At 52.2% G+C, this 22379-nt stretch overlaps 2 pseudogenes; one reads left to right on the top strand and one right to left on the bottom strand.

Annotated features, from left to right (window-relative positions):
* Nucleotides 1-5915: 5915 nt before the first annotated feature.
* On the bottom strand, nucleotides 5916-12128 carry LOC105103068 (endoplasmic reticulum protein SC65-like; annotated as a pseudogene).
* A 31-nt stretch (nucleotides 12129-12159) lies between these two features.
* On the top strand, nucleotides 12160-17257 carry LOC105103069 (peptidyl-prolyl cis-trans isomerase FKBP10-like; annotated as a pseudogene).
* The last annotated feature ends 5122 nt before the right edge of the window (nucleotides 17258-22379 follow it).

Genomic DNA, 22379 nt, shown 5'->3' with positions numbered 1-22379 from the left:
TCTGGAGTGACTCCACCACAGGCCTGTCCCCTGCCTCATCCCAGGTGGCATCCTGTCATCCAGCAGGAGAGTGGCCGGCCTGCACAGTGCAGCCTGCATTTTACCCTGTGGAGAGAAAGAAGACTGGTTCTTGCTTCCAACTTACCAGCTGCTTCCCCACCCACATGACCCAGGACTTAGTGAGGCTTCCATGCAGAGCGACGCCCAGCATCCCCTTCATTCCCAGCAGTCTAATCTGTCCTCCCTTGGCCCCTCTGGTTCTTCCCTTAAATTCCCTTATCCGTGCTGTTTGCCCTCTTCCCCCATTTAGTTTGCTTCCACTTTTTTTTTTTAATAGATGTACTGAGGATTGAATCCAGGACCTCCTGCATGCTGAGCATGCACTCTACCACTGAGCTCTACACCCCCCACCACAGGCTTTTAAAAATTTATTATTATTATTATTATTATTTGCTTCCACATTTTCAAATCCTTATCTCCCTCTGAAGGAGAGCCCTTTGTTACAGGGCTGAGAGTTACTTAAAAAAAAATTCCAGAGGCAGCAGATCTAAAGGAAATCAACACTGGCATAAAAGAAATGGGGCAGCAGGCCCCTCAGAAGTGGAAGAGTCTGGGTGAGTAATCAGAAAGAGCTTCCCAATAGACAAGGGTCTTTCTTTTCTGTGGTTGATGAAATGAATGCCTGCTGGTGGCTATACGGCGTGCTAAGGGTCTTACAGATATTCATCCATCAACACATAAGTATTGAGCACCAGCTGTATGCTAGGTACTGGACTAGACACTGGTGACACAGAAAATCAAAATGACTCCAACCCTCAAAGGGCTTCCAGAGAGCCAAGTGTAAACATGTCATCTTAGTCACTCTGTGTGCATCAGTGTTGGAGGGGTGGCTGTTCCGGAAAGGGTCCCTCCTTAAAAAAGATTTATATTCCCAAAGCTAGCATGTAAGATGGACTGGGGGATGGTCCATCAGCAGCATTCTTGACTGTCTCCACCAGAGAAAGGGATGATGGTGAACGTCTCACTTCCGAGGCTTGTGCCATCCACGAAGTCTTCCTGGAAGGGGCCAGGGAGACATCAATATCCGTGATCAGCTACCATCCGCACGGCAGGGCCACTGCCCTTTGTTTTGTTTCCCTTACTCCCCCTCTTCCAGTTTATCTCAGCATCTTTCTCCCCACCTTATCCCTGCCCCACCCACACTCTTGCCACCCTGCCACGCAGTCCCCAGCTTGGGAGGAAAAGAGCTCCCAGTCCTAGGCTCCTGCCCCTACCAGGGCTTCACTTCCTTCCTCTCCCACCTCCCATCTTCCCCTGCCCACTTCACACACCCCACACAAACACAACACACAGACACACACCCACTTCCCAGACCTAAGCCTGGCTTAACCCCTTCCTTTCTCCTGACACTGGTAAATTCCTTATGGGGTCTAGCTTCAGTTCGCATCCCGGTGATTTAAACTCATTTCTCTTGCCAGGAGCTCTGTGGAAACAGAGTCCTTGGGCCCCCAAGAACACATATGGCTAATTCAACCTTGCAGCTTTCTGGGGCCTCAGAGTAAAGAAGGAAAGGGCACCAGGAGGCCCCTCCCAAGTCATCCCAGAGACAGGAGTTATTGGCAAAGCGAGGTCCAATGAGGGGAGCTGGTGGAGAATGGGGAGGTGCTTCCTGGGGAAGGTGAACCGGCAGCCGGGCTGCCCTCCTTTGCTCACATCTGCTCACCTCCCTTCCTCTCATCCTCCACGAGGCCTCTGGGCCATATAAGGAGGCGTAAGAGTTTCTGTTGTGTGTTCACAATCAGCCCTGTCTCTGTGGGGTCCCCTTTCCCAGACAGTGGCAGGCAGATATATAGATCTGCACACACTATACACACACACACACACACACACACACACACACACACACTTCCATGCTCACACCTTAGAGATACACACTCAGGGACACAGATCCAGATACACAAATGCTGCCCGTGTCAGTGCTGTCTCCCCAGCACACTCAGATACACACACACACACCCTTCTTCCCTCCTCTGCAGCCTAAGAGGGGATGGCCACCTTCATATGGGGAGACCTGGGGAACAGACGCGATGCTAAACTTCAGGCTGATGCTGGTCCCTTTTCAGCACACAGCCGCTCTCCCCTGGCATCACAGCAGTGGGGAAAGAGTGCAAACAGAAGTTGTTCCCTGTGGCAGATGGGGCAGAGCCAGGCTTACATTGGGGCGGGGGGGGGGGGGGCCTCTGTCCCGGGTCCTGCCCTCGCGAAGGCCCCTGCTCTAGTCCTCCAGGAGGTTGTGCCCCTCCACAAAGGGCCAAGGGGACGAGCCTACAGAGAGTTCATACCTCTCCCCCTGGAGTCCACGCTCTGGGGACCTGCCCAGCAGTGACCCTGCTTCCGGGGCCTGGGGGTCTCTTACTTGGGCTCTTCCTCCTGTTCTGACAGCAGCACCACTTGGCGTGTGCACACTCAGGCAAAGAGGTGACGAGGGGCAGTTGTGGGAAAGGGACGCACACACCAGGGACACGCGAGCTGGGGTGCCTACACGCATGCTGGAGGCCCTTTGTGATGTGGGGGGAGCCAGGGGTGTGAAGGGGATGGCCCAGGGGCTGGAGGCCAAGGAGTAGTTTTTCCCAGAGGCTGCCAGAGGCTGCCATGTTCTGAGAAGGAGTCAGAATTCTCAATTCCATCCCGGCCTTTCGGGTCCCTGTGGAGGAATACTGGTCCAGGTGTCTTATTTAACAGTTAGCTTGACTTGTAACTTGTTTAGATCTCTGTTCGTGGGACTCCGTTTGCACCACTGCCCCTGCCCACTGGTGCTTGGGGAGGGGGACTTGCTCAGGGTGTCCCTTTCAGGCCTGGGAAAAGGATATTGGTGGCAGAAGTCCCTCCCAAATGCTTCTGGCTGGAGTGACCCCTGGCACCAGCGGGAGCAGGAGCAGGGCAGGACGGTGCAAGGCCCCTGAGGTGAGGGTGGGGGTGCTCTTGCCATTTTTTGCCGCCCTTTGTCCGGGGGAGGAGCCTCGACACCAGAGGCTGCGCACGGCCTGGTCCTGTAGATGTGTGCCCGGCTGGTCTGGGAGGGCTCTTAATTACAGAGGTAGCTCCAGCCACACTTCACTGCAAGGTGTGTGTGTGTGGGGGGGATGGAATGTCAAAGGGAAAACAGGGAGACAAGAAATCAGATATAGAATGGGCCAGAAATAGCATGGGCCAGGGCGAGATACCAGAGGCCCCGTGATGGTGGAGGGGGAGGCTGGAGGAGGGTCAGGACCGCTCCAGAGAATGTCTATTCCCGGGTCGCCCCCACCACCTCAAACCCTGCAGGGTTCCATCTCAGAGTTTCAGGAGCCCATCAGGGTGGGCCCCAAGCATTAGGCTTGTTGTATTCTGGAGCAGGGTCTCCCTGGGTCTCTGAGCAACCCCCGCCCTGCCCTGAGTGGGCTGGGGGGGATGGTGAGGCCTTGTCAATTGAGTCACTTCGCTTTCTGCTCCTGACCTGGGCGACTCCATTCACAGGCTGACACAGCAGTCAGCCACCCTCCAGCCTGCCTGCTCCTCCTTTCCCAAAAGGCCAGGAGAGATGTCTGTCCTGACAGGCGCCCTTCCCACTGAGAAGCCACCCCTCACATAGTTTATTGCCTGTCTCCTCGTTGGAATACAAGCTCCAACGAGGCACCCGTGAAGGCAGGGTGCTTGGGTAGGCACTCAAATAGATAACGTGCTGAGCGAGTGAAGGAACCTTTGGAATCACAGTCAGGAGTGCGCGCACCCTCCGGGATGCATGCGCAAACACACTCAGTCGCCCAGGACGCTGCCATGGACATTCTTAGACGTGTGCACGCAGGCTCAAGCTCACATCCAGACCCGCACATCGCCACAAGACACAAGCCCACAGCCCTCTTCACTCCTGCACATAGGCGCTTTCAGACTCACACCCAGCCATCCAGATTCCAAAGCGCCTACTCACGCAGGCACGCTCTAGCACGTCCCCGCTCCCCACCCCACTAAGGGCCAGCGCCTCCCAGAAACAGGGGGCGGAGCTTGGGGGAAGCTGACAACGCAGCCGCGTGAGAGTGCTGGGCTAGGGCAGGGCCAGCCTGGCACCTGAGAGCTCTCTGGAGACGCCACCACTGCAGAATCACCTATGGGAGGAAGGGAAGAGTGAGATCACCAACGCCCCCATCCTTGACCCACTCATGCTCCAGACTCAGACTCTGGCTTTCCTTCACCAGAGGCCCAGGGAAGGGCATGGGGTGGGGCAGGGAGTCCTCCTGGGCACAGAGATGGGCAGGACCCAGATCAGGTTACCAAGCATATCTGGGTAGGGGTGTGGATGGTGAGAACTGGGCTTACCAGCTTCAGTTCCATCCGCTGGTAGGAGAAGCCTCCTCTACCACCCTGCCCCTGGGAGACCAGAAACGTGGACAGTGGGGCAGAACTGTCACCTAGCTGGCCTTGGCCAAGGGTCCCTCCCTAGAGAGACTCCTTTTGCCCCCACCTGCCCACTCTGGAACATGGTTGGGGGACTGGGCGGTAGCCACCTGGCATCACCCTCACCCCACCTCCAGACTCTCTGCCCTCAAGAAGCAGTGCAAGATTGAGCAAGACAGTCTCGCAGTCCCACTGCCACTACGAAGTCTCCTGTTATCAAGCCATATCCCTAGGGCTCTTCTGGGTCCTGAGAGGGCCAGGTTCCCTACTGTGGTATGAATAGGAGAACGGGCAGAGAGGGCAGGACAGGGCAGGGCATGCTCGCTCTAACTGGAAGGAACCTGGGTCAGTAAATGCTTGGAAAGTGAAAACCGAAAGTAAATGTTCTCGGCCCCCACCCCACAGTCCCTGAGGGAGGCGATGCTGAACTAGGAAAATATAGGACATCTCATCTTAGAAATCTGAAACCACCATCTTCCCAGGACTCGGGTAGAACTGCATCCTCACGCCCCCTGGCGGGGGGCTGCAATTTCAGGCTGCTGCTCCACAGTTCACAAACACCCAGTCAAACTGTGGCCCCTCGCCTGCCTCCGCATTTATTGATGAGAGGAGACGGATGTAGAGGGAGGGAAGAACCTGCATCCTCACCATTCCACCCAGGGGAGACCAGACCCCAGTGCTGCGATTCTCCAAACAAGAAATGTTTATTGAGCACCCACTGCCAGTGTACCAGGAACCGCTGGACTCCTGGTTGAGTGCTCTTCTGATGCCAGCTGCCCCTCTTCTGTCTCTCCAATTCAGGCTGAGACCCCAACTAGGAAGAGCTGGACTCTTCTCCTTCAGGAGACTGTCTGGGTTGGGGGACATGGGGAGGAGGGCAGGCTGTCAGCAGCTGCAGCACCATCATCCTGTGGTCCAGACACCCAGAAATAGGCAGGAGGGGTCTGGGTGTTACTGAGCCCAAACTCGTTCTGCTTGCCGCACGACAGGCCAATAAGTTGGGAGACGAGGTGTTGGGGCAAGGAGTAGTGACATTATTCGGAAAGCCAGCCAACACACACAACACACACACACACACACATTTTGCAACTTGCCATCTGTACATAAGTGCAGAAGTGCTAACATTCTTTAAGGTCAGAGCCCTGAGAATAGGCTCTCCTGTATATTTCAGACTAAAGGCAACATTGTTTTTACAAAAGGTGCAGAGCTAGCAAGACTAAACCTAGAAATCAGGGCACAGTGATTAAAACTAAAGAACAGATCCAATATAGAGTCAGATTTGTTCTCCTCCATTACATGCGGAGCAGTGCTCCCAGGTGGAACAGGATGCAGCCTGGTCAGCTATGTCCATTTTACATGTTTAATAAATAGTTCTTGTTGCTGCCCAGGCTGGTGAAGGTGGTGCCACTGCGCCAGGCTTCCCAAGCTCTTGAGGGGTGCAGGGGGGCCCTCTTCTCATGCTAGTTCAGGCTCTGGCTCTGACAATGAAAGGAGAGAGCATTGGGATTAGCCCCCCACCCCATTCCCAACAGGTGTCTGGGTGCTGTCCTCAGGGGAGATGGGGCAGGGAGCAGTGAGGCTCCCCAAGAACAGGTCTCAGTTGGCCCCTGCTCCAGGAAAGATGTCATCCCCTCCACCAAGAGGGACAGGGGTTGCTGACAGGCCAGAAGTCCCCAGAGGAGACATGCCAACACCGGTTACACCTACTCCACAGCTTCTGCATCCTGGGGCATGGATCCCTCTGTCTCCAAACTCCATCCCAGGCTGCATTCCCACCCCTCCACCAGGATCAACTCACTGACCAGCCTCAGCCCCATCAATCACCCTTGGCATCCGGCTCCTGCCACCAGTCAGCATAGATGCTCTCCTCGTAGTCGCCCTCCCCTCAAACTTGGCATCAAGTGGAAGCTCCTCAGGCTCTATGGGCAGTTCTGACTCCTCCAGCTCCATCTAGGAGAAACCAGGTCACAGCAGGTACAAACCCAGGTGGGCCCCCTTCCTGGCTAAGGGGCCCTCCCATCCCATCACAGGCCCCAAAGCCCCTCCTTCCCAGCCTCAAGATCTCACACAGGAATGATTTGAGGATTTCTCCCAAAGTCATGTTCCCAAACTGCCCCCTCCTTGAACTGATGTGTGAATCGCTCCACTGGCAGAGATTCAGTGTTATTGTAAGCATTGCCCTCTCTACAGCCCACCTTTTCAGCATAAATACGCAGGGAATACTGCTAGACCTTGAATATTGTCTGCTCATGCTGTTTCCCAGCCAGGAACACTTTGGATAGCTCTTGTTTATCCCTCCAATTACAGGCATCAGCTCCAGGATGCAGTCCTTGTTGATGACCCTGGCTGGGTCTGGAGGCCTCCTCCATTGCCCTGTGATGGCCTCTCCCATTTCACAGTGATTCATGCATCAGTGAGCTGCTTGGGCAAGGCACTGTGCCTTTCATGAATTTACCCTTGGCCCAAGCACGGTGTCTGGCAAACAGCAGGCAACAAGTAACAGTTATGTGAGCACCTACTGTATGCCAGCTCTATACTAAGTGCTTTATGTAATCGATCTCATTTGAGTCTCAGCACAACAGTGTGAGATGGACATTATTCTCCCCATTCAATGGGTGAAGAAACGGAAGTTCGAGGGTTACCTAAGACTTGCCTGGAGGTTGCCTAGCTGGGAGGTGGTAGAGCCAAGACTGGCTAGCACCAAAGCCTGGCTGCTCCCAGCGCAGACGCAGCCCCTGTGTTTGATGAGGGGGCATGGGTGCATGAACAAAGGAGGGAATGGATAAATAGCACGCTGAGCAGCAACACCTCAGAGAATTCAGGTTCTCAATCAATGTAATGACACACTGTGGTCCTTCCTTCCTGCGTTCATTCATTCATTCACCCACTCACTGGTTCATTCAGACTCAGTTTCTGAGCCCCAGCTCTGTGCCAGGTGCTGTGGGAGAGCTGGGAGTACCCTGGTTCCCTGTCCGGAAGCACAGTCATCTAGGAGGCTGGGTGGAGAAAGGGGTGGGTGAGATGGATGAGGACTGCAAATAACTCCAGTGCAGGGAGGTACTGCAAGCCCAGAAGACAGAGTCAGGACAGGCAGCAAGGGCTTCCTGGAGGAGGTGCCAACCTGAGCTGAGTCCAGGAGAAGCAAGATTTAGACATGGACAGAAGGGGGGACAAGAGAACACGAAGCGGGGAGAGAAGGGCAGGTGTAAGTAAGGGACAGGTGAAAGCTCTCTGCTTCACAGCAGCTGGCTGCCAGGGGCTGGGGCTGCGCTTTAGCACAGGAGCCCCAGGAAGAGGACCAACAGGTCTCTATCACCATCCAGCCCCATAGGGCAGGGGGCCACTTACCTCATCATCTGCCTGCAGGTACATGTGTGCAAAGTCCAGCAGCTCCAGCAGCTCCAGCAGCTCAGCTGTCTGGTCGTGGTAAAGCATGGCCTCCTGGGTGGAGTGAAGGCAAGTGAGGCGAGCTGGGCCTTGCTGCCAGATGGTGGAGGAGCCAGAGCTCCTAGGATCTGGGTCCTGTGGCCCTTTTCCAGCTCAAGGACCCGGGAACAGGTATCAGTTTCCATGCTGATCGAAAAACCATACCTGCTGAAGGTTAAGAAGGATTCTGAGGGCTCAATGAAAAAGAACGCCTTAATCAATTAGCACTGTCTGCCACTGACAAGGAAATCGGGAGTGGCATCATGTATACCATATTTGCCAGCCTTGCCCTGAACTCCCAAGGAGCTTCCTCAGTTGGTCCAGGTTAGGGGGTCCCTGGGGAAGAGGGCAAAGGCCAGCAGTGAGGATGATGAGGGTGGGAAGGGGAGGAGGCAGGAATAGACAGGTATTTTTTACCTCCCACCTCCCAGGCACTGTGCTGGTCAGGTAGGCAATACCACTCCCATTTTGCAGGTGAGGCAACAGACTCAGAAAGGTCCGCAGTGTTTCCAGGACCACACAGCTAGTGGGGCTGGGTTTGAACCCAGGATTCCAAACACAAACCATATTAATTCTTTTCTTCTCCCATCCTGCTTTTGGAGGAAGCCAGGATATTTTATCAAATCATATGTCCCGATGCCCACCTCCCTGGGGTGGAAGTCCTCCCCCTCCAGGCCCCAGCGAGCCCTGTGGAAGCAGTAATACCAGCTTCTGCTGCATGACACTGTCTCCCGGGTCAAAGAGCATGTAGCTGGCGGCACTGCGGGGCAGCCTGGCGCACGTCCTTCACTGTAGGCAGGACAGGAGGGAGGAGTGGCCCTGGCACTTCCCCACCTTCAGGGATAACCCTCACCTAACCCACCCCTACCTCCCAATTTAGTCCAGTGCCCCTGGCTCCCCAGCCACCTCCCAGAATATCTGTTGAGCCCCTCACCCCACCCAATAATAATGCAAGCCAGACTGTATTGGGCACTTCTCCTATGCCCCGTGTAGCTCATTTAAGCTTCACTGTTATTGTTATCCCCATTTTACAGACAAGAAATCTGAGGCACAGAGAGGTTAGATCAACTGCTCCAGCTCACACAGCTGGAGGATGAGGGTACTGGGAAATCAGAGGCCAGTGGCCCAGCCCTCAACCTCTTAGCCAACTGGACCCGCAAAGGGTCTGCTGGCCTCTTGGTCTTCAGCTCCTCCACTCCAGCTCCAGCCTCTGTCTGAATCTGGGCATCTCTGCATTGCAGAGACCCTGGAGATTGGCCATCTTAGCCCCAGCTGATGCCAGACTCTCCCTCAAGTGAGGAGAACCTTGAGTCCTGGTGTTACTTTTTATTGGCCATGTGACTAATGGCCCCTTGCCCTCTATGAGCCTCAGTTTCTTCATCTGAAAAATGGGCCCAGTAATGTCAGCTATTGGCAGTTTGTGAGAGGATCAAGTGAGGTAAACAGATGTAGCAGGGCTCTGTAAACTGTCAAGTGCTATGCAATTGTTGCTATCTAGTCATTTACCCAAGAGGCCCTGGAATTCTCCCCTGAGGCTGCTCTCTGTTCCCTCCCACAAGCCTCTCACCTGCCCCACAACCTCTAGCCTTGCCTCCCATCACCAGGGTCCTCAATTCTGAGGGACAGTGCCCCATGACTCTGCATGACTCCCCACGCAGCGCTCTCCCCTGCCCCAAGCCCGCCAGGAGGCTCACGTCTGTAGTAGGCAAACTGCAGGTAGTGATACATGGTGGCCACAAACTTTTCCACAAAGTAGCCGCCCACGTTGGGGGTCAAGTTGGCCTCACAGTCCAGTCCACCTTGCACTGCAGGGATTCTGCATAGAGATCTGGTGGGGGTGGGTGGCAGCAGCGAGGAGCTGGTGTGCTGACCAGCTCCATCCACATCCAATGATGTGAATGACAGAGATGACTTCCAATCCCAGCTCTGCTTCCTGATCGCATGAGATAATGTGTGTAAAGTGACAAGTGACGCTGAGGAAGACTGCTGTGGGCTGGGCTGACTCACCACCCCCACAGCTCACCTGCCACCCCCAAGCCAGAGGAAGCCAGGGCATTCTGGGAGAATGACAGGTGAGGTTTGGAAGCAGGACTGAAGCCCAGTGAGAGAACCTCAGGACAGTTCTTTTGCCCTTGCTGAGGGACTCTGCCTTTTGGAATCCCCAGGTGTGATTTCTGGCCGCAAACTTCTTTCTGCACACACCTGCTGGGCTGTTTCCCACCTCAGCACCTTGACACCTGCACAGCCCTCTGCCTGGAAGGCCTAGGATCCCAACCTCCCCCAGACCCTTTTGGGATATCACATCCTCTCTGCACCGATGCCCAGCACTTTGGACACTCCCCACTGTAGCCCTCTGCGCCCAGTGGTAGGTGATCTGTTAGCCTCTAAAGGCTCTGCTGGCCGGCATAACACCTTATTCCGGTCTGCCTCCCAAGCACTTAGGGGCTCCATAAATGTGTATGGAATGAGTATCTGTGTTAAGGGAACTTAGGAATTCTGGGAAGCAGGGCCTGTGGGTGAGAGGGATGCCCACAGGAGTTTGGGTGAGGGGATACCTGCTACGGCTGGATAGAAGTCCCTGAAGTCCACCTGCTCATGGGCCCCCTCACAGCCAGCCAGACATGGCCAGGTACTCAGCCAGGGCCTGCTCCATGTCCTCTGTGCTGCTGCGGAAACCCCGCTGTTGTAGAGCCTCACAGCCCAGAGGAAGACGGCCTCGTAGGGCTGGGCCTCCAAGTCCTTGAGGGGCTCCTCTGCGGCGTCCAGCAGTCCCCGGTAGTAGTTGAGATACTTGGTGGTGAGCTCATGCTTCGGGTTCCTCTGAAGGTGTAGGTCGTGGCCACCGCCTTCTCTAGCCGGTTAGCCTGCGGAGTAGGGACAGAGCCGGTCAGCGGGGACAGAGCCCGCAGCCCAGAGCGCGCGGGAGGACTCGGCGGTCGGGGTGCTGGGTGGGAGCTGCGCTCCTCCCAATCCAACGGGGTGGCCGGCGCTGGCAGGGAGCTCACCTTGAACTGTGCGTAGTGCAGGTACTGGTAGGGCAGGCGGCTCTGGAAGTCGTGCAGCAGCTGGCCTGGAGGGCAGGACAACCGGAAGGCGGGCAGAGAAACTTGCAGCGCTGCAGGCAGGCGGCGCGCTCCAGGACGTGGCCGAAGAGCCACAACCCCCGGGCCCACTCGCCGCCGCCGCTGTCGGGGCTGGGGGGCGCGGGCCCTGGGCGCGCGGCGGCGGCGGACGCGCGGGGCCTCCGCGGTTGGCGTGGCAGAAGGCCTCGCTGTCCCGCAGCAGCCGGTGCAGCCGGAGCGCCGCCTCGAGGCAGCGCGCGCTCTCGCGCCAGCCCTGGCCCCCATCCTGCTCCAGCGCGTGCCCGTAGGCCGCTGCCAGGGGCATCAGGTCCTCGGGTGGGAAGCCCCGGAACCCCACGAGCCATGCCCCCTCCGCTGCCCACTCCGCGCAGGCTGGCTCTCCCCGCCCAGCTGGCGTCCCCGCCGGGCAGGCCGATTCAGGGACCCGGGCCTGGCCGGCGCGCCCGCTGGGTCTTAGCGCCGGGCATTGGGGTCAGCAAAACGGAGTGGTGGCTTGGGTCTGGGTCCCCGAGGGGCTGAGAGCGGCGTCTCCTTTCTTTTCAGAAAGCCCAAGAGTATCCTGAGTCCCTGACCTCCTGTCCTTGGGGGTCTTTCCCTTGGCAGATGGTGAGTGGGTGCGGGAAGGCTTGCCGCAGGGATGGGGAGCCCAGAAGGCCCCTCCCACACAAAGACCGCACCCCCACTTAAGACCAAGAAATTGAGGGAATTCCCACCTCCCTCTACTTTGCCCAAGCTCTGGAACCTCGTCTTCCTTCCATCACAGCGGTCTTTCTGCTCACGCTCCACCCTCAGCCCTGAAGAGGTCACTCCAAGTGCCCCCCAGCCGGGGCCAGGGGGAGCACACCCCTGGTTTTACCCTGCACACCCTCCACTCCCGCCACCTCCCACTCGGTCTCCCTCCCCACGTCAGAAAATCATCTGGCAGTCCAGCTTTTGCAGGACAAAGCAGCTTGTCCCTGGAGAGGCCATTCCTGAGACAGAAGGGGTGGGAGGGAGCACTGAGATACCCCTTCGATTCTGGAGCCTCACCAGCCACCTGGAGAGGCCTAGACTTGGAAGAGATACCTTGGCTGGCTTTAGGAGTTCGGTGTGGTTCTTTCCTCCGACTCCAACACTATCAGCCTGGCCTCGTCCCGCTATTCCACTCCCCCTCCCCAACCCCACCAGCCCAGTCTCCCCAGGCCCCATTCTACATGGACCAGTCAAGGCCGGGGTGGGGATGGAGGACAGGAAGAGGGAGAGCCAGCTCTGGGAGGAGGAGGGGGAAAAGGAGTCTGGCAGCGGCGACTCTCTTCGCCCTCGCTGCCGGCCTTCCCAGCTCCAGGCACCACGGTCTGGGAGGGGGCCCCCAGCCACACCCTCCTCCGGCTCCCCCTTACTGCCCTTGCTGCTACTGCTGCTGGTGCAGGCCGTGGGGAGGGGGCTGGGCTGCGCCAGCCCGGCCAGCTCCCCTCTGGAAGAAGTGGTTATCGAGAGCTACCACATCCCCAGGGCCTGTCGCCTGGAGGTGCAGATGCGGGATTTTGTCTGCCACCACTACAACAGCACTTTAGAGGACGGCAAGAAGTTTGACTCGAGGTAACGGTTTGGGTGCCCCCAGATTCACCATTTCCCTTCCCTCAGCCCCAAACAGTGCAGGCTGTGTGTGTGTGTGTGGGGGGGATTCCTAGACAGCCATCTCCCCAAAGACATTCCTGCCCTCAATCGCAAACCTTTGGCTATCAAAGGACCCCAATTTCTTTCGCACAAGCTTCCTATGTCCCCCAAAGTGCTTGATAACCAAGGTGAACTGCTCTACTTACCAGTGCTTTACTTAAAGACATGAAGGGGGGGTGGTTTCTGGTTCATAGTTGGGGAAAGGGCTGCTGTGTGTCAATTTGACAATGGTCTCAAGACTTTCCACCCTTCCATCCACCCTGACTCCCTTTCTGGCTCCAGCCGCAGGTTTCAGTGCCTTTGCCTTTAGAGAAGAAGGAATAAGTAGAATTTTTTTTGGAGGGGGTTTTGAGCAATGGGTGGGGTAAAGCAGGTGGGCAGGATAAGACAGCAGGAGGGTTCCAGGATAGCCTGGTGTAGGGATCCTGTCTGGCTACATGTCACACGGTCACACACGCCACCCTGGGCTCCTCAGAGTTTTCATGCCTCCCTCTCCGGGTGCCCGCACACCCCCACCTCCCTCCATCTTAGTTCTACCAGGCCTGTGCTGCCCATCTTGTCAGCCTTGGGATTTGAGAGACCAGCTTCTGGTCTGAGCCAGGTCTTCAGTCTGCTCTGGCAAGTCTATTTTTCCTGGATGAAGCAGGGCAGGTCTGCATACCAGCTTCAGTTGAACTTTGGGTTCCAGTCGTACACACAAGCTTTCACACCATACCCCAAGAAGTCGGTCCCTCTTAGACCCACCCCCAAAACACACAGCTCGGCCTACAGAAATTAGTGGATTTGGAGGCAGGCAGTATATTGGGTAAGAACACGAACTCCTGAGACCAAGACCTTGGGTTCAAACCCAGGCTGTGATCATGGACAAGGAATTTTCTCTCTTTAAGCTTTTCTTCCCTCATCTGAAAAAAAGGTGGTTAAAAACAAACTGAGGCCCTAATTCCTAAGGCTGATGGGAGGACTCAAACAAGATGATGAATGAAAGTGAACCTCACCCAGTGCCTGGCAGTCTTGACTCGGGAGAACCCTGGTAGTGTTTAACTGGTAGAAACTTTGTGCCATGGTCGGGTTCTCACAATGGCACTGTGAAGGAAGCAGATCAGACAGACAACCAGATCAACGGGTAAAATGAAGTATAGGCAGTAGCCAGGAGTACCGCTCTGAGCCCGTGGCCACCAAGGAGCGGGGGAGGGATCGGAAGCTGGGGGATGACCTCCCTGTCGGGAAATCTTGGATCGGAGCTGGGCCCAGTTCATGCAGTGCTGAGCTTGGAAAACAGTTCACAACCCACAGCCCCTTCCATCAAAATAACAATCTCCCATCCTTCACTAACTTCTGAAAATTGCAACTAAAAACAGATAAGAGCCATGTCAATTTTAGAACAGGCCTTTTCAAAACTGAAAACTAGTGGGTGGGTGGGGGTATAGCTCAGTAGTAGAGTGCATGCTTAGCATGCACGAGGATGCACGAGGTACTAGGTTCAATCCCCAGTACCTCTATTAAAATAACCTAATTACCTACCCCTCCCCCAAGAAAAAGCAAAATAAAAAAGAAAAGTGGTGCTGGGAAAACTGGACAGCTAGATGTAAAAGAATTAAATTAGAGCATTTTTTTAAAATTGAAAACCTATCCCCAGCCCCCTGTGCTTCCCCTTCCCTTCCTCGGTGAATTGATGGTGCAGGAGCCCATACATGGGCTTTGGCGTTCAACAGACCACACGTTAGTTGTGTGACCTTGGGCAAGTCACTTGGCCTCCCTAGTCTTTTTCAGAAGAAAAATGAAATCAATAATGCTCACCTCACAAGGGAGATAATTAAATAAGATAATAAATGCAAAACACCAAGGGTTTCATTGGCTTATCGTTTGCGTGCTCAATCACTGTTCCTCTTCCCCTGCGGCTGAATGTACCACCCTTTTGCAGTCAGCAGACAGTAGCAGCAGACTGCTCCCGTGACCACCTGCTCCCACGCCCACCCCTCCTCCGGGACTTCCTTTTGTAGCAGCCCGTCCTATTAAGGCGGGGCTTGTGGCCCACCAAGGACAGAGGCTTGAAGAGGGGATGAGGAGCCTGTGGATCTACACCTATGTATAGGGAGGGAGACTGTGTGTGTGAGCACCTGTGGATGTATGCGACCATGAGCAGAGGCCACTGTATCCTATCTACCCCCTCCCTCTCCAGCTATGACCGCCACACCTTGGTTGCCATCGTGGTGGGCGTGGGGCACCTCCTCACCAGCATAGACTGAGGCCTCATGGGCATGTGTACCAATGAGTGGTGACGCCTCATTGTGCCTCCGCACCTGGGCTACAGCAGCATCGGCATGGGTAAGAAGGGCTGGGGCCCAGGCAGGGGGATGCAGGAGGCCAGGGGGCAGAAGCAAGGACCCTAGGAAAATGAAGCTCAGAGAGGGATAGTGACTTTCCAAGTATGAATAGCGTTAGGTCTGGGACCTAAATTTTGGTCTCTCAGCCCCTGGGGTGGGAAGAAGGGAAATAAGAGGGCCCCAGCTGGGATCCTAGCTTGACTCCGCTGGGGGCGGGGGAATGGATGGCCTAGTGGAATGTTCAGACCTCGACTCCACCCCCCAACTCTGAGGGCTGTATCAAACACAGGGGGGCTCATTCCCCCGGATGCCACCCTCTGCTTTGACGTGGTCCTGCTGGATGTGTGGGACAAGGCGGACACCGTGCAGGTGAGCACCATGCTGCACCCACCCCACTGCCCCCACATGGTCCAGGACAGTGACTTTGTCCGCTACCATTACAACGGCATGCTGCTGGATGGCGCCGCCTTTGACAACAGGTAAGGGTTGGAGGGAGCCCTGGGGAGCTGGGGACTGTGGCAGGCAGGGGGCAGTCTGGGGGCCATCCTGTCTCTTCCACCAACAGCAGCCTCACCTCTACCTCACTCTTTGCAGCTACAATAGGGGCGGCACTTATGACACCTACGTGGGCTCTGGATGGCTAATTAAGGGCATGGACCAGGGGCTGCTGGGCATGCGTCCAGGAGAAAGAAGAGCATCATCCCTCCATTCCTGGCCTATGGCGCGAAAGGCTATGGTGAGGGCAGCCAGGAGCTCAGGGGTTCTCTAGAAGCGGGCGGCCATATACAGTTACTCAGGCTGTATGCAAGGACATCTAGCAAAGGAGGCAAACAGGCATGAAACCTAGTACTTGGTGATCATCTCATTAAGAAGGGGTACTTCATTCTGATTCACCCAAAGGCTCAGTATGGGCAAGTGGTGGTCCTGGGGAAGCCTTAGCTCCGGCCTCACAGGGCAAGAACCAGGGCTGCTGATGGGTGGGAAAGGACTCAGGAAAGCAGGCTTAGCACCTTTTTGCATGGCGCTCATATAGACCTCCCTGAGTTGGGAAGAAGTCCGGCTTTGCTCTCCACTTGGATGGTTCAAGCCTGTCCCTTCCCCAGGGACTGTGATCCCCCTGCAGGCCTTCCTGGTCTTCCATGTCCTACTGATTGACGTCCACAACCCAAAGGACACCGTCCAGCTGGAGACGCTGGAGCTGCCGCTTGGTTGCATCCAGAGAGCCATAGCTGGGGACTTCATGCGTTACCACTACAACGCCTCCCTGATAGACGGCACCCTCTTTGATTCCAGGTTAGGGGGGTTCTGAGGAGGACAGTGGGGGTTGAGAGGACAAGAGAGAAGCTGAGGCAAGAGGGAAGTACCAGGTGTGAGGTTGCCCCAGGCAGCAGCTGGGGGCAGCTCTGAACTGCTGGGAAGGGCAGGACCCCTGTGACTCCCTTGCTGGCCTCCCCACCTTGTATTGCAGCTACTCCCGCAACCACACCTACAATAAATACCTATGTGGGGCAGGGTTACATCATCCCCGGGATGGACCACAGGCTACAGGGCTGGTGCCTGGAGCACCATCACCCACCCCCCAACCACCCCCCCAGCCGCCACCTCGCCTACTGGGAGAACAGGACTGGTAGGCTTGTTCCCTGATCCCAAAGCCAGCACCTCAGCTCCTCCTCACCTCCCCCAGATGGGGGGATTCCAGCCGCTGCTCTGACCCTCTCATCACAAAAACTGGCCCCCTCACCCAACTTCTGCCACAAGTGCTCCATCCTTTTCTCCAGGGCAGTCTCCCACTTCCCCCTTCCACACTGGAGAAGGGCAGCGGACTCCTGAGTTTGGGGAGGGAGGGTGGTTACGGGAGACCAGAAACATCATAGCCCTAGAAGCAAAGACGCCTGGACTTGAGACCTAGCTTTGCTGGAAGCCTCAGTGTGCTCACTTGTAAAATGGGACTAATCACATAGCTCAACAGGGTAAATTATTGAGATGTTCCAAGGTGTACGTAAAGGGCTTTCTAACTGGCATGCCCTCCCTCCCCTCCACTGCCTCCCCACCCTCCCCCAGAGGATATTAGAAGAGGAGACTAGACAAACATCCCATCCCATCCTCACTTAAACCTCCTGGCAGGGAAGGTCTGCCTCCACGGAGGCCTGAGCAGCTCCTCCTAGGCTCCGAGCTGATCCATGCCCCTATTCTGGCCCCAGGAGACAAGATCCCTGGCTCTGCTGTGATCTTTGATGTCCACATCATCGACTTCCACAACCCTGCAGATAAATAATTTTCAGCCACTAAAAAGTGGGAGCAGATGAGAAACAAAAGTTCTAGTGAGAGCAGCTTGGAAGACAAGGGGGGCCTGGGCTACTTCCTTTTTTTTTTTTTTTTTTTAAAGCTCCTGATGTGGTAAAAGAAGAAATGCCACAGAGAATTACAAAAATGGTACATTCCAAACATTTACATTTTAAATGTAATGCTTTCTTTGTATCAAAATAAAAAGAACCATACACTTGAGGATGCCACTGGTGAGAGAATTTGAAGATTTATAGAGAAGATGAATCACTGAACAGTACAGGAGCTTTTCAGCTGTCTTAATCTTTCTTCATTCTGAAGCCCGCCCTTTCTTACTTCAATGTCAAAAATTCCTGAGGCTCCCAGTTATCCATGAATTTTGTCATCTCACAGCGGCAACTTTCCACCAAACTGGCATACTTTTTTCCTTCCTGTCTTCCCTTGTCAGCAGCTTAATACAATTTGACACGTGCTCAACATAAATTTGTAAGGCATTTTGCTTTTGTTAGTGGGTATCTTTCTAGTCCTTTCTGTATACATTTATAAACATGTATGCATACACATTTTACATACATGATTATATATATATTTTCTATTATACATGTAATAATAACACATGTATTTTTCTTTACTGTGAAATATTTGCTATATAAGAAAAAATACATGTAATATGTGTGCATGAATTATAAAGCACAATAACAAACACCTTTGTTTGAAAAAATGAAATGTCACTGACCCCCTGAGGCCCCTGTGTGTCCTCCCCACAACATCACCTTTTCCCCCACCCCAGGGGTTACCACTATCCTGAATCTGGTGTACATTGTTTCTTTGATTTTTTTTTTCAGTTTTCCCATATAATTCCTAAATAGTATAGGGTTTACTTTTGCCTCAGATTTTCCTTTATAGAAGTTTTGATTATCTTTTGTTAGATTTCTCCCTAAGTTAAAAAAAAAAAGATTTCTCCCTCAGTATATGAGGCTACATAAGTGGTATTTTAAACATTTGTTGGGTTTTTAAAAAATAATTTAAAACTTCACAAAAGAACTGCAAGTACTGTACAAATGCCTTTTTTCCCCCTAAATCATTTGAGAGCAAGTTGCCAACAGGAAGCCTCATCACCTCCAAATACTTTGGAGTCTTGTTTCCTGCAAACAAGGAGATTTTCCTATGTAACCACAAGACAAACACCCAAATCAGGACGCTAACACTGACCCATCACTGCCATCGAGTCCTCAGATCTTTTCAAGTTGCACCAGCTGTTCTCATGAAGTTCTCGATAGTGAAATGGTCCAGCTCAGCATCATGTGCTGATGTTGAGTCTTCATGTCTGAGGCAGTCGCTGTGGTCTGGAAAATCCCCTCTGCCCTTTCTTGACTGTCATGACCTTGATGATTTTGAAAATTACAGGCCAATAATTTTGAAGGGTGTCCACCACTTTGGGTTTGTCTGACGTTCCTTCATGGTTAAATTCAGGCTGTGATCTTTGGCAGGAATCTTGAGGATGATCTGTTCTCCTGGCATCCTCTCAGGCTGCACACGATTTAGATTTGACCCATTACTGGTGATGTTCGCTTTGATCACTTGAATAAGGTGGTTCAGCCAGAGGTCTCCAGCCGTAAAGTTACCCTTTTTTCCCATGGTAATTAGTAAGCATTTTGTGGGGTGTAATTTGAAATGATGTAAATACCCTGTACCTTGTCAAACTTTTAATTTATTAGTTTATTTATATCTGTGTGTACCCATGATTTCTTATTTTACTCAATGAATTATAATCCTTTACTGTCACTGTTTATTTTGATGCTCAAACTGTAGAGCCAGTAGGGCCCCTCGAGCCAGCTCCTGTGTCTTTTGCCATGTCCCCATAATTCTTAGGCCACATCTTTACTTTTTCCTACAAGATTTTCCAGGTTTATTTTGCACTTTCCCTGATCCAGACCTAGAATCAGCCATTTCTCCAAGGAGTGCCAATTCCTTTTTAGTGGAGAATGGTATTTAGAAGGCAAGAGCTGGATGCCAGGTGTGGTCATGGTTATGAGTTGAATTCTGTTTCCCACCACTCCAAAAGGTATGTTGAAATCCTAATCCCTAGTACCTCTGAATGTGACTTTATTTGGAAATAGGGTCTTTGCAGATGTAATCAAGCTAAAATGAGGTCATGCTGGATTGGGCTTTGGTAAATCCAATGATTGGCACCCTTATAAGGAGGCCATGTGAAGATACGGGGGATAGACACACAAAGAGAACACCATGTGACAATGGAGGCAGAGATCAGAGTTTGCTTAGGAGCCAAGGAATGTCAAGGATCGCTGCCAACATTGGGTGGAAGCTAGGAAGAGGTAAGGAAGGATCCTGCATAGAACCTTTGGAGAGCCTGGCTCTGCCAACACCTTGATTAGCCTCCAGAACTGTGAGAGGATAAATTTCTGTCCTTTTAACCACCCAGTTTGTGGTAATTTGTTAGAGCAGTTCTAGGAAACATACAGGAGAGTTGTCAGGGAATACGTGAATGTATATACATACACCAATTTACAAATATATGTATTTCCCTCTCTACCTATATATAAGGAAGACCACAAGTCTACACCAATGAATTCAGTTCTAATCCAAAACCACAAATTCATTCTTGTTTTTTTCCCTTTCCATATTTGTAAATCCCTTCTTCCACAGTGAGAAGCCTGGCTCCCTTTATTCGTAACATATTTATGTATTTGATCAATTCTGTATATGTAACAATTTCCCACCACGTCCTCCCTCACACAGATGCTCACTGGACTCAGTCCAAATGCCAAATGGACTCACTCCTCACCTCCATCGTTGAGCCAGGGAGCCCCTGTGAGGGACCCGCCTCACCCGGCTCGGGCTCCAACCCCCAACACGGCAACTGACATGATCATACGGATTTTCCCCCTTAATCGTTAATGCTGTTGATATGGCAAATAATTACATCTATAGACTTTCTAATGTTAAGCAACCCTCATATTTCTGGCATAAGCCTAATTTACGCACACTCCCTCCACACACACACTGTTGGATCCAGTCCTACAAAAGTGTTTAGACTGAAAAGCAATTTAAGTGCTCCACATAAACTATGTTTCTGCCTTCAATTTTGGCTTAATTATTCCTTTCTTCATTTCCAGTTCATCAATGCATTTAAAAATGTATTTTATCTAATGATCCAGTAATCTCACGTCTGGGTATACATACAAAGAAAATGAAAACAGCTAACTGAAGAGACATACGCACTTCCATGTTTACTGCGGCATTATTCACAATAGCCAAGATATACAACCTAAGTGCTCATCAACAGATGAATAAGAAAAGATGTGGTACATATATACAATGAAATACTATTTAACTATGAGAAAAAAAGGACATTCTGCAACTTGCAACAACATGGATGGACCTTGCCTTGAGGACATTATGCTAAGTGAGATAGGTCACACAGAGAAAGACAAATACTGTATGACATGGGAAATTGGAAAAGCAGAGAGTAAAATGGTGTTGACCAAGGGCCAGAGGTGGAGGAATGCGAGAGATGTTAAGGTACAAATTTGCAACTAGTAGATAAGTAAGTCCTGGAGATTAATACACAGTACAATCATTATATACAATAAAACTGTACTATAAACATGAAACATGCTAAAAGGTGAGATCTTAATTGGTTCTAACACTGGAAGAAGTTATAATTATGTGACACCATAGAGGTGCTGGCTAACACTATAATGACAATCACATTGCAATATAAATGTACCAAATCAATATGCTGTACACCTTAAACTTTGTGACACAATGTTGTAGGCCAAATATATCCCTATTAAAAATATTTTTTAATCTAACATGTTATTTTTAGTTATTTCAGCAGCATGGCCAGTTGATTATCTAGATGCCCTTATTGTTAGAAATACAGGGTCTTATTTCCCTTACTTTCCAGCAAACCCAGAAATGCATTAAAAAGTGTCTGTCATAACAACGGGATCCAGCTGTATTTTAGGAGAGCTCTTTGAATTACCTAATCAAGCACACTTTCAGAATCAGAACTTTCTGTTACCTGCCATTACTTCTCCATTACCATATTCTCTCCTTCTAGATATTTGGTCTCCTGGGTCTATAATTTGCTTCTTTTATCTTTGCTCTCATAATTTACAAATTTCCTCTCTTTTATAAACTTGGAGATTTCCTCATTTTTATTCTAATTAACATAAATTGTTTCCGGTAGAGTCCCTTCTGCTTTTTAGCATTTTTTTTCCTTAACCCAAATCTCTTATTCTCTTAACTTTTTTTTCATAGCATCTTTCCTTTCTCAAAAAAGAGCAATAGTTAAAATTTAAGTTCTCTCCTTTATGCTTATTGATGCTGTTTTGTAGGGGCTATTTAGTTTAGTTATGCAGCTTGGACAAATTTATATATGTCCAGCGAGTTTTTTTTCTTTATCTACACAGTTAGTCAATACTGGTGATCCTGGGTCCTCTCAGCAATTAGTTTTCAATTTCTCTAAGCGAGGTCCCACTCTCGGTAGAGCAGCCTGCAGGTGGTTCTCCTTCATCCTTAGTTCTTACGCAGTAATGGAGTAACTGACGCATACATAGCAGCCAGGTGGGCTTCGTTTCTCTTGCAGTCAAACATGGTCACGTGACCAAAGTCTCACCAATGGAACATAAGCAAAATTATTGTGTGGCTTTTCCAAGCATGGTCTTAAGACGTTGGACATGGCTTTTTCCCCCTTCTTGCCAGCTGAGAGCCCTACACGGCAATGACCTTGCTTCAACTACATACATATCAACAGTGACCTAGGGACAGCAGAGCAACAAGAGGGAGGGCTCCCGAGACCTAGGTGGCCATGTAGAGCAGCAGGTCCACCCCACTGCTCTGGACCACCACCAGAGAAATAAACCTTTCCCCAAAGCCACTGTACCATTGGGTTTCTTTGTTATAGCAGCCTAGCCTTCACCCTAACACATTTCACCACCAGAATCACCCACCCCCAACCACAGTAGCTGCAGCGATCTCAGGAGACAAACTTCCATACCACATCCTGTCTGTACCCAGTGAGGCCAGAGCTTAAAAGGCTATACCCACCTGCTCTGCACGTGGGCTTTTATGGAGCCCCCAGATGTTTCATTTTTGTCTTTTCCCTCTGAGACCATTTCCAAGATGATTATCAAGAAAAAAGTAGGGG

The sequence above is a fragment of the Camelus dromedarius genome, chromosome 16 (assembly GCF_036321535.1).
Source record: "Camelus dromedarius isolate mCamDro1 chromosome 16, mCamDro1.pat, whole genome shotgun sequence".
NCBI classification, from domain to species: Eukaryota; Metazoa; Chordata; class Mammalia; order Artiodactyla; family Camelidae; genus Camelus; species Camelus dromedarius.
Note: the sequence above shows the minus strand (reverse complement) of the source record. Positions and strands in the feature narration are given on the sequence as shown.